Source organism: Dipodomys merriami, unplaced genomic scaffold (genome assembly GCF_024711535.1).
Source record: "Dipodomys merriami isolate MVZ:Mamm:240054 unplaced genomic scaffold, mDipMer1.0.p SCAF_101, whole genome shotgun sequence".
NCBI classification, from domain to species: domain Eukaryota; kingdom Metazoa; phylum Chordata; class Mammalia; order Rodentia; family Heteromyidae; genus Dipodomys; species Dipodomys merriami.
Genome location: NW_027202283.1, coordinates 2,499,649 through 2,512,593, shown reverse-complemented (window position 1 = coordinate 2,512,593; position 12,945 = coordinate 2,499,649). Strand labels below are relative to the sequence as shown.

General features: G+C 33.2%; 1 pseudogene; it reads right to left on the bottom strand.

Moving 5' to 3' along the window:
* Positions 1 to 10,247: 10,247 nt before the first annotated feature.
* Positions 10,248 to 10,347, bottom strand: LOC138807508 (U6 spliceosomal RNA; annotated as a pseudogene).
* Positions 10,348 to 12,945: the final 2,598 nt, after the last annotated feature.

Below are 12,945 nucleotides of genomic sequence, written 5' to 3'. Positions count from 1 at the left end.
TGAAAATTAAGAAATAGAAGACACGAGAACCTTTGCAAACAAGTTTTAAATAATAAACATTTTGAAACATGTATACTTTTATTTTGACAAAAGATTGATGTACCTGGTATTTTAACTCAAGATTTAGAATATGATAACCAGATGCTCTATATCTCGCTAGAGATGGCTATATTTCTAATCATTTCACTCTGGATACTTTTATAATAAAGGTCTCATCATTTCAAAGCCTCTCCCGAATCACAAACCCTGCTTATATTTCCCACCATAGCTAGAAAATGGAAGCCACAAATCACCATTCCCTGCTCAAACATTTTTTTTTAATTCAAGTACAAATATTTCCAAAAAGTGACCAGGTAATGAAGCCTTCTTAATAAAGTGTGTGCTTCTTGGAAACACAGTAAGGACAAATATGTTTAGAACTATAAGAAATTAAAATTATTTAAATTCACCAACCATATAAAAATTAAGAAAATAATTTTTAAATATTCATGTTAAATATTTTAAAAGCAAAATATATGTGTCTAAATAATTTACATTGTAAAACTCATGCAAAATTAAATTAATCCTTCGACTCTGAAAAAACAATTACTCTAAAGAAACAAAAGAAAATAATTAAGTTCAAAATTTGAAATTTAGAAAATGAAATGAATTGCATTTTTTAGTTGACTGAAGAAACTGTAAACCCTCTGTATATCAATTTTATAATAAAAAATGCATGAACAAAGAAAGCAAAAGTACCCATTGATCAATAGCACCAGCTAAAGTATCAGTATTTCTTTTTTTGAGTGTACAAGAAAATCGTTGGAGGGGATAACAATGTTACTTCCATTAAAAAATGTACTCATTACCTTACTTATGTTACTGTAACCACTTTGTACATTACCTTTACAATAAAATTAAATTGAAATTAAAAATAAACTAAATAATATACCAATTAAGAATTCTTAGAAGCCATTGGTTAAAAACTTTGTAAAAAACTGTCTTAGGAACCCAAGGAATATACTTTGATGATACTATTTAAATACTTAAACTTCAGCAGAGAAGCAAAAAGTTTATAAATGTTACAAGTAAAGTAATAAATCAGAATATATTACTATTAATAAAAATCATAAGATGAATTTATAGTGGTAGTCAACTATGTAACAAATGAGACGAATTGCCATTCGTTTGCACTTAATAAGTGAGAAAGAACTTTCTAGGTCTTTTAAAATATATATTAAGATAATGAAGAAACTATTCTGTCACATCATATGATAATCAGATAAAGATGATATTAAAACAAAGAACAGATTGTACTAAGTTGTGGGATGTTAATATATTTACCTATTTGGGTTGTGGGTAACTGGGGATTTCAACTTGGAGTATTGTTCTTGCTAGGCTGGCGTCATATCAGTGGTTAATTATAGGATAGGGGTTCCCTTTCCACAAGAACATGCACCTGATCTGTCCTTTTAGCCTTCCCATCATCAATAGCATCAGAGTTGCACACCAACTTGTCTAGCTGCCTACCTTGGCTGGCCTGGATTCTGCAGTCCTTCCAATCTTTGCCTCTAGATAGTGCAGGATCGTGGAAATGATCCAGTTCACCCAGCTATAGAATGAGAAGGAAGTCCACTAAACTTTTGGCTTGGGTTCTGTACTGAAGCCTCCTAAGTAGTTAAGAGTAAAGATTGGAGCCCCTGGTGCCAAGCAGTAGCAGTATTTTTAAAAAACTTGACATATATATGAGTTAGGCTTGTGACTACCTCAGGAAAAGAATAAAAGAGCAGTGAAGCATAAAGGATAGTCAGAACTTTAACTAGCTACTCAGAGGCTGAATCAGCTTAGCTAGCTACTCAGGAGGCTGAGATCTGAAGACCACTGTTCAAAGCCAGTCCAATCATGAAAATACATGTGATTATTTCCCAAAAATCAGAAGTGCAGCAGTGGCTCGAGTGGTAGACCACTATCCTTGGGCACAGAAGCTTAGGGATAGTGCCCAGGCACTAACAAGCTTCAGGAATGATGAATACATGCATGAGCTCCTGCAAATGTGCATGTGCATACACACGTGTGCGTGAACACACAAACACACCAATGAGTATTTCAATACTACCTTCTTTAATTTTTTTTACCTTGTTGTACCCTATTGCCATGTATTGGTTCACAAATTAACAAAATCAGCTAAGCAGCTATTTACATACAACTGATCATGTTTCTCTAAAGTCTATTCTCTTTTTGCAAGCCTGCTTTTATATGACCCAAAAGTAAATTGTTCAGGAGGGCAATTCATCTCCCTCAACTCTGTAGTATTAGATGATTGTTTAGGTTCTTCCTAGCTATATGATTTTGTGAAATTCTGCATCATACAGTGTATTTCTTTCACGAGAAGGGAAGTCTTTGTCAAACAATTAATAATAGGATTTTCTCCTCCTGGCAAGCATGTATAGTTTTATTATCTTCATATATTTCATGATATATTACTGAAATTGCTTTGGAATAAATAATGTTCACCTTGACTATTTTGAGAAAGAAGAATTGGTTTCTCAGCACTTAGGTAAGAACGTGAGTGAAAGAAACAAAAGGAAAGTTTGGAACAACTCAACACATACATTCAAATGAAACAAAACAACCCAAGAAAACACAAATTAATTCAGTACTTAAAAACCTGCAGGAAATCCTCCTGAGTAACCATGATTCCAGGCATAAGCTGTCTATTTTTTAAATAGTTTAGTAAATCATGTAGTTACAGAAGTTATAAATTATCATTACAACCTGTGTAATAGATGTGTGTATGTATATATCAATGCATACAGACAGAAATATTTTATCGTATCTTTGTATCTACAGTAGATTTATGAAATATCAACCTTCGTTGTAAAATAAAATGGAAACAAAAGTTATTAAGGAGCAAAACAAAGGGTATTGTCACAAGTTTCTTGTTGAATGGAATATGAATTTCGAGAATCAGTTTGGGAAAACCATCTTAATTTAACATAATGGATAATGGGTATTAATTCCAATCTATCTATTTGCCCATATTGTGCATCCTCACACATGAGTGTCAAAATCAAACCACAATTTTTGCTTTTGTATTTAACGCACCTGTTATAATTTAGGGGATTGATGAAGTACTCAAATAAAGATTAAAACAATAGTAAGTGAGGCTATGAGTTAGAGCTGAAAATGTTTTTAAATATTATAATAGCTAATTAAATTGAAATTTTCTTACTTTTACTCTATTGTCATGTCTCTCATTCCCACATTAGAAAAGTACATAGAAGGTTCTCAGTAAATTATGTGTATAATCATGAAAAAAAAGTATTGAAAGAATATGGGCCCAGTGTGGTTTTAGCTTATTGAGACCTGTAGGGGGTAGTGTGTTTTTGAGGCCTTGCAAAAAGTTATGATGGAGATGAAAGGAGGGATGTGCTTATTCTTGAAAAATTGTCTAGAGGATTGCTCCCAGAAAGATAGTGACGAATTCTTCCAAAAGATATAGCAAAATCACTTCCACAACCATGTTCACTGCTGCACTATTTACCGTAACCATGTTATGAAAACAGCCCAGATGTCTTATGGTAGAAGGATGGTTGGAGAAAGTGGGGCACATATACACAGTTGGATTGCACCCATCCATTATGAAGACTGTTACATAATTTGCAAAGAAATAGATAGATCTAAAAATATGTTAAGTAAACTAAGTCAGAGCCAGACACACAGAGGACCCATGTTCTGTCGTGTATTTGGAACATAGGACTTTATGCAAGTTTACACAACAGTATTAACCAAAGCATGCTCTTTGCAGACGAGTATTTAAAAGGTGTAATTTCTTATAAAATTGAACTTTTATTCCAACAAAATGAATACCAAGAAACTATCATTTGGAAGATATGAGCGGAAGTCAAAGGGAAGGAATAAAGAGAGTTATGGATGAAGAGAGGGAATGTATAATATTCAATGCAGAAACTAGAAGAAATGAAAGTGGGGTGAGGTTTGGAAGGGTATTGGAAAGTTACGTAAAGATCCATTGTACTTATAAACTGATTTGTTGAATGGAAATTCCTTCATACAACTATTTAATAAAAATATAATTAAAAACAATGGAGACGGGGCTGGGAAGGTGGCTCAGTGGTAGAGAACTTGCCTTGCAGGCCTGAGGCCCTGGGTTCGATTCCTCAGCACCACATAAGCAAAAATAAAAAGCTGGAAGTGGCGCTGTGTTTCAAGTGGTAGAGAGCTAGCCTTGAGCTGAACAGCTGAGGGACATCACCCAGGCCCAGTGTTCAGGCCCCACGACCGGACCCCCCCCCAAAAAAAACAATGGAGACATCTGAACCTTAAACTGTGTTCTCTTAAATCATGAGTCAAAATAGTAGTTTCCTTCTCAGAAATTTTCTTTGCAGTTATTTTCCTCAAAATGACAGAAAAGTGACCAACAAAATGAATGTCAATACATCACATTGCATATCCTAAAGAGAAACAATATAAAAATCACAGTAAAAATGTTAGAATTCATCACATGATAAAATAACAGGTAGAAAGGATCAAATGCTGATTGTTTTTCCAAGTACGTTACCTATGGTATCTAATTTAATCCTCACAATAATCCCATAAAGTAGAACTACTTCTGTTTCTAAATCTCAGATGATGATATTTATTGAAGTCTTCATAGTTGGAATTACTAGTACAACATTTCACAAATGGTAAATCTTAGCCTGCGGCCCATTCCCACCGTATCAAAGAACTTCATTCTATTTTGTGACTAAAATACCAGCACTTAGTTCACTAATTCTAGGAAAATTTCCCAGAATTATTGTTCACACTCTAATAATATTTCACTTTATCTTTGTTAGAAAATAGGAAACTAAGCGGGATGTCGGTGGCTATACCTGTAATTGTAGCTACTCAGGAGGCTGAGATCTGAGGAACGCGGTTCAAAGCCAGCGCAGTCAGGAAAGTCCGAGAGATTCTTATCTATAATAAACCGCTAATAAACCAGAAGTGGCACTGTAGCTCAAGCGGTACAGTGCTTGACTTGAGCGGAAGAGTGAAGGGACAGTACCCAAGCCCAGAGTTCAAGTGCCAAGACCAACTAAAAAAAAAAAAAAAAAAGGAAATAGGTAACTGCAATATGAAAACTCCAAGTTCATAATCAATTTATACCTCCCTGGTGAAAGGAACTGCTAAACTATAACATTTTTGATTTCTAGCTCAAAATTGTAGAAATTATATTCTATCCCATGACAACACTGCATCGCAGTCATACTGAAAGAATAATCTCCCCAATTCCTGAAGGAAACAGATTGCAGGTCTTATAGACCAATCATTTCCACATTGTAGCTCACATAAGTTGTTTACCATTAGATGTATCTTGATTGCTTTTTATACCCAACATTTTGAGAGAAATGTATTGCTTTAAAATGTTATTAAAGCAAGACTGATATAAAAATCACCTTTGACCCCAGATAACTATTTACCTTTCATATACCCAAAAATGCAGTCTTACCTATCATTAATGTTAGGAACGAGAGGTTAAAAATCATGGAAACCAAGACCTAAGCATGAATTAAAGACTCTCCAACTTGTGAATACAATTGGTTTAAAAAGACATCAATACTACTGCATGTTTTTCAAAATTTCTTGTGATATTGAAGATTCAATGATAAAATATTAACACTTGAAAATAACTCAGTTTCTTGGGAGTACAGAAAACACAAGATTAATCCATCATTTTCAAATACCTTTATTTTTCTACAAATTCACTCTTATAATTATCAAGATTATAAAACTAACTGAAGTACAGAGCCACAAAGGAAATAATTTAACTGCATCATCTACATTCAAAAAACTGTTACTGGGGCTTGGAAGGTGGCTCAGTGGTAGAGTGCTTGCCTTGCATGCATGAGGCCCTGGGTTCGATTCCTCAGCACCACATAAGCAAAAAGGAAAAAGCCGGAAGTGGCTCTGTGGCTCAAGCGGTAGAGCACTAGCCTTGAGCTGAAGAGCTGAGGGACAGTGCCCAGGCCCAGAGTTCAAGGCCCCACGACCGGACCCCAAAAAAAGAAAAAAAAAACTGTTACTAGAAAACAAAGTTATTCTAATAATTAGCTTACCAAATTCACTTATATCCTTTTATTCTATTTCATAATATTTCATAATATTCTATTGCATAAAAAGCCTATATACCCACTTACATCTTCAGATCTTAACATTTATTTCAGAAATGTCTATAGCTCTATAGTCAATGAACTGAAATAATACTAAAAATATTCAAAGGCTTTTCAGAAATTGCAAGATGCTCTCGGGGTTGTTATTTATATTGGAAAAGATATTCGAAAAGCCTTATTTGTTAAAGTTGTGATAGTTACTTTCACAAAAGAGCCATTAGTGAGGATCCCATTGCATGTACAAAAGAACTTCAAATGCATCCACAATCTGGAGGTGACACATGCTTTTTGTTTGTTTGTTTTGAAAGGTATATCTAGCAAGCATATCCACAATACTGGTTTTCAGTCAATATGATGAGATATTCAAACCAAATAAATACAGGGTTGATTATCTTAGTGAGAATAGATATAATGTTACAAAGAAAGTTATTTTCAACAGAAATCCAGAAAGAGTTTATTCACCTTGTGTTTCACAGGAATAACCAGAGAGTAATACCTGTTTGGTCAAGTCAGTCAAACTCACTCCATGAGTATATCTTAAAAGTATAACCAATTTAAGAGGTCAAATACATATTTTGTACTGACAGTCATCTTACAGCAATAACTTACTACCTAATTATATCTGTATCTTCTTACCTAACATATAATAAGAGCTGAAAGTGGTCTCTTTTATCTAACTTAATGTTGTATATGCTTTGATTATGATGATGATATTATTTGACAAATAAAATGTACAGAAGGGTGGCTCCACAGAAATGACATGACAGAACACTGATAAATAAAAACATTGCAACACAGTTAGCTCTTTTGAGCCTCACCTTGTCCACATTGGCAAGCAACATTGCAACAGCACACGCACACATATACACATACACACATGTGTGCACATGTACACACATATACTTGCATGCTAAATTCAGGGTTTAGTACAAAAAAGTACAAATAAAATTTTAGTGATTAGGACAAATGTTAATTTGCCTTATTACAAAATAATACACAATCCAGTCACCATGGGTGTCACATTTTAGTTGCCTCGCCACATGTGACCACTTAATTTATTTTAATTAATTAATTCATTCATTTGTTTGGTGCTAATACTAGGCTTGAACTCATGGCCTGGCTCTGTCCCAGAATTTGTTGTTTTTTTGTTGTAGTTTTCTCAAGCCTAGAATTTTACTGCTTGTCCCACAGCTCCATTTCTAGCTTTTGCTGGTTACTTTCAAATCAGAATTTAATGGACATGTTTTTGCTTGGTTTGGTTTCAAACCACAATCCTCAGATTTCATCTTTCTGATTAGCTAGGATAAACACATGAGCCACAAGTGTGGCTTCTAGTTTTTCCTCTATAGCTATCTAATACACATATTAGATAGTAATTTAAAACTTAGAGTATAGAAGCAAGTTGTACAGTGATGATATTGTCTTGTCAGAAATTTAAGCTAGTAAAATTCTTCTTAAAACCATAAACAAAAATACCATGGTATAATATAAGAGAACTCACTATTGAACATATGAGCTTTAAGAGCTTTCTAATAGATCCATTATTTGTTACCCAACATTAGAAAAAACTATATAATGCAGTAGTAAAATAGAAGTCCTTTGTAGGAATACTTAATTACCTTGTTTTTAAAGATACTTGTTTTCATCCAAAAAAGTAGGCCTGTCTAATGTCTTCATGTGATTTTGATGATTGAAGGTGCTTAATGAGAAGTCAAAGTGTATTACTAATCCTTTGCTATCAATTAAATCTCACCTTTTCTTCTTGGAACTTATAATTATTAAAGAAATAGTTCAGAATCAGCAAGCAATAGTTCAGATTCACACTTCCAGTGCAAGTGGATCACCAGTACTTAATCCTTGATACCATTTTCCACATAGTTTTGTCACAGATACAATCGGTCTGCCTTCTCTAGCTGCTTTCCTAGCCTGGACCTATTCCTTCACTCTACAGGAAAAGTGTGATTCAACTGATTTCAGTCAGATCTGTTACTAGAATTATCAAGGATTTAGATTTTTGTCTGTAATTTGGTCAAAGCTATGTCTCTTTATGTAGGCTAATAAAAATGTATTTACTAATTTCAAGTAAATTCATAAATTCCATTTCCACCTCTTTTAAAAAATAAAATTGTTTGCTCTATAAATTGATCAGAGGCATGGGTTTTGTGGCTAGCTAGGTCATTGTACATCTGTCTCTCTCTTCCTCTCTCCCTTTCATGGTTCTCATAGATAATGTGACTGCTCCATAATTATCCTAATTTATTTTGTTTTTATATTTTTGGTTGCATCATTTCACTTTCTGCTCTGCCATTTCCCAAATAATTTACATAGAAGGCATTATTTCATATTTTCTCATTCCTATAATAAGCTGCACATGAAGACACCACTGGTCCCATTTTCAGTCTGTACCTTTGAATATGGAGGAAAACCTTTCCTTTGCTCTCTATGAATTCCCTACTCTCCAGTTAGAATAATTTCCAATAGTAAAATTGGAAAAAGAGAAAGAAAATCATGGTGAAATAACAGATGTAGAAAATTCACTGGATTTTTCTGACCAGTTCAACCAACGTGAACTATTCTGGAATACATGTGCACCCCATTCCCACTGGTACTCACTGTCTCTGGTTAGGCAATTCTGATGAAGACAAGGAACAAGATGAAAAAGTGAGGAATGATATCATTTGCAAAAAAATGGAGAAGTATTAAAACAAATTTTTGTTTGGGCTGCTGAAAATAATTGGCTTACTACAGTGCAGACACTGCTTTCCTAAAAGGCCACTCATGTGAATACTAGGGATGATGATGAGTATACCTCTCTTCATCGGGAAGCCTCCAGTGGGCACTTAGACATGGTCCATGAGTTGGTGGCTCAAGGCAGATATTCATGCAATTACTGTGAATGGCTAGACACCCCTGCACAGTGCTTATATGTTGAATAATACCAGAGTGGCTGCTTCCTTAGTTCACATTGAGGCAGATACCAATGCCCAAACTAAAGTCCTCTTAACTCCCTTGCATCTTGCTGTTTGGAATAGAAATATCAAAGATATGCTGGATTGCCTTCTATTGAAGCATTATATCAAACCAGGTCTGAAGAACAACTTGGAAGAAACTGCATTTAATATTGCCAAAAGGATAAATATGTATCACTACCTCTTTTAAATTGTGGAAGGCTGTAAAAATTGTTCTAACTCATAATGGTTTGGTTAAGATTCTTAAATTTCAAAAATGCCAATCCATCTTTGTGTCTGTACAAAATATTTTCACAATACAAAGCAACAGCAATATCTTACTTTAAAAATTCATGGATTCCATAGTATTCTTCAAGTGAATTGCCTGACTTTGATGTCAAAATGTATTCAAGAGTTGTTTGTATACATCTATAATGATTTCTGCAGGGTTTGTGATTTTTAAATCAGAAATCACTTTAACTTATCTGTTGAAATGAGTAGTACAGAAACTAAAAATATTTCTGGTGCTTGTATGGAAAAAGTATATTTTAAAATACTCTGTATTTTGTTTGTATAATGTCCATAATCTATTTAATTCTCTCCTAGATATAATACTTTGAATTATACATTGTTTTATAATATATAGGTTCGTTAATAAATGTCTTATTTCAGATAGCATTCCATATAGAAAAAGTTTAAGATTCCTTTTTTTTCCTAGGTCCTTATAGTATTTTATTTCTTTGGGATAAAATGACAATGTTATCCAATTTCAAATGTTTTGTAAAGATTATGCTATGTAAAGGCCATTCTAAGGTGAGGATTTAACACACTGATGTCAAACTAACTTTCAGTTCAATGAATTACATATATTGTTACATTTGCCTTTTTAAATTTTTTATTGTGAAAATACTGTACAGAGGGGTTACAATTACATGGGCAAGATAATGAGTACATTTTTTATCAAGCATTGTAGCCTCCTCCTGTATTTACCCTTCCCATCCATTCCCATCCTTCCCCTGCTTCCCCACTCAATCCTCCCTGCTACCCCTCCACCAGCACAAAGTTGTAAAGTTCATTTTTCGACATAACGACTTGTATTTTTGTAATAAATTTTTAATGACTGTTTTTCATTTCTTGCATCTCAAGAATGAAAAATATGGAATATTTCACAAATTTTCATATCATCCTTGTGCAAGTGCCATGATAATCTCTATATTGTAGTAATTTGGGTAAACGTCCTGCTGAAGCATGTAGTATCCTGTAAATTTAAGTAGTTATTGATGCAATCTTTATACAGGCATATATCCTTGGTTGACTGTTTGTAACTAGGAAACCTTATTGTTCCTAAAAATGTTATTGATCTTACTTCTCTAAAATTCTGTGTATATTGGGAAAAGCTAATATTGTTTGGTTGATTGCTCACATTTGCAATTTTTTTGTCAATGACTATTTTAAGTCTTTTTCATTTTAAATTTGATCATACTTTGAAGCCTTTATAGCTAGGTCCAAAGGTGATTGTTTTCCAAGTACTTATTTATAAACTGAGTTAGCTTTGTGGAGCTAATGGATTCAAAGTAAGCCTTGCTTAAGAGCTACTTCTAAATTTCTGCAGCTTAAAAATTCCTAAATGATGTCTTACTGGTAAAAATGTCTACCTGATCCTTTACTCTTCTTCCCTGTAGCAACAGACCAACCAGAATATCTTACCCTGACAGCATAGATTTTCTTATTGGAACAAAACTAATATTAGTTAAAAGGGATCATAGAGAGATAAACAGTTAAGACAGAATCATTTAGACTAGAAGGTATTTTATCAAAATATAATTGTTTTTTATACCTAACATTTCAATAGTAGCTAAAGCCAAGAAGGTGAAAAAAATTTTCACATGCATGATTACCAAATGTCCTGGTCAATCTACCATCCATCCAGGCAGGAATTTACACTACTGCCTTTCTTTCATCAAATATTTTCATAGTTACAAGAGAAGTCTATATGTTTCTCCTCGATATTAGGCCTTAAATTGGTAATGTTTTAATCACAGTGTTTCCTCTTGTCTCTAGGCTGTAAATCTCCAAATGGTAAAGTTTTAGGTCCAACTCTACCAAACACTGAGGTAGAAATAATGGAATAATATTTTAAAACACAGTTGCCTTTGATACCCTAACCACAACAGAACATTGCAAAACATGTGCCTTTTTTCTTATATTTTATAGTTATATATTTTATATTTATACGTGCTGATATTTTTTCACACAGTGAAACTTACTAGAATTAATTGATAATTTGACAAATAAATAGATATTTATTACAATAAATAGATTTGAATATAAATAATAAGGTTTAGAATGTACATTAGAATATAAAAAGTATTAATGCAATGTCTTTGGTATAAAGTTGTGATATGTTCTAAGTATTCTTGGTCTTTTGAATTCACATTGTAAAAAAAAATTGTTTTCCTCTAATCTATAAGGGATTTTACTCTGCTGCTCTGTTTATTGTTTTAACTCACTGGTTGCAAAATGTTTTTCTCTATATTTCTGAAGCATTTCTACTTATTGTACCCAAATTTTGCTGATATGATATCTAAAAGGTATTATTCTTCTCCAGGACTAATGGGTCCTAGGATCCCAGGTCTTAGTTATCCTCTTCATCTGATAACAAGGGGAAGATTTCTCACCGAGGCTCATGAAACATGCCAACAGAAATTAATTGAAAATCCATCTCAATTCCTTATGACACCGGAATTAGTGGTAAGCAATTGTGTAATGCAATGCAACTTAAAATGAAAGATGAGATCACAAAATCTGAGAGAAAGTACAGTAATTCAAACTTTCAATTAACAAATGACCAGCCCATATGAGTGACCAAGATCACAAATGTCACAAAATTATTTTTAATACTCCTCTTCTAATGATTACTCCAAGATTTCAGTCCAGCATAAGTAGGCAAAAAAAAAAATAGTTCCTAGAACGATAGATCCATAATTGGTCTACCAAGGCTAGGAAAACTTGACTTACAGGTCAAATATAATTCACAAAAACATTAATTGAGTAGATCGTTAATGCTTCAAAATACTGGTACTTCAGTAAAACTTGTTTCTGTAGAATAAAAATGTTATCATTCTCAAACCAATGATAACCTACACTTAATCTCCTGAAAACATATTCCTTTTCAAATAATCTCTTAAAAATCACATTCACCAAAATAACATTTGACAAGTAGACAATATTGACATTACAAATTTTTCAAGTTTAGGGTGCAAGTTACAATAGAGTTGTTTTATTTACCCAGCACTAACGCCAAACAGGTTCAACCATTCATTAAAGTGTAGAAATAGTACCACCCACCATTTGTGTTGTTCAGTAGGTGCCTTACAGAAATGTGTCAAATAGAAAAACTTCCCATAATTCAAACCCAAACACTAGCTAATAAAGTAAGTTTAATCACTTACTAAGGTACATTTTAAAAAGTCACAAATAGTTGCTTTATCATATGTTGTTTTATGTTTTACCTATCAGTTTAACATAGGAAGAAATATGACTTAAAGTCATGAATATGGGTACTCATCAGAGATGTGACAAACATAAAATCTGTCTTCTATTTCTACCATATTCCTGTATAGTAGTAAATCGTAGTCTTCTTCTTTTTCCAAAACTTATAGGTAGTAGAAAATATTATCCCATGTAAAATAAAATAATCACAAACCTTTTTCAAAGCCATTTATAAAATTTGGTAGTTAGGAATATATTCTAAGCCATTTTTAAACTTTCTTGTTGACTAAAGATTAATCTTACAAATGGATGAGAATAAAATCATGTCTAGGTGCTTCACGTCTCCAGTCTTGCAA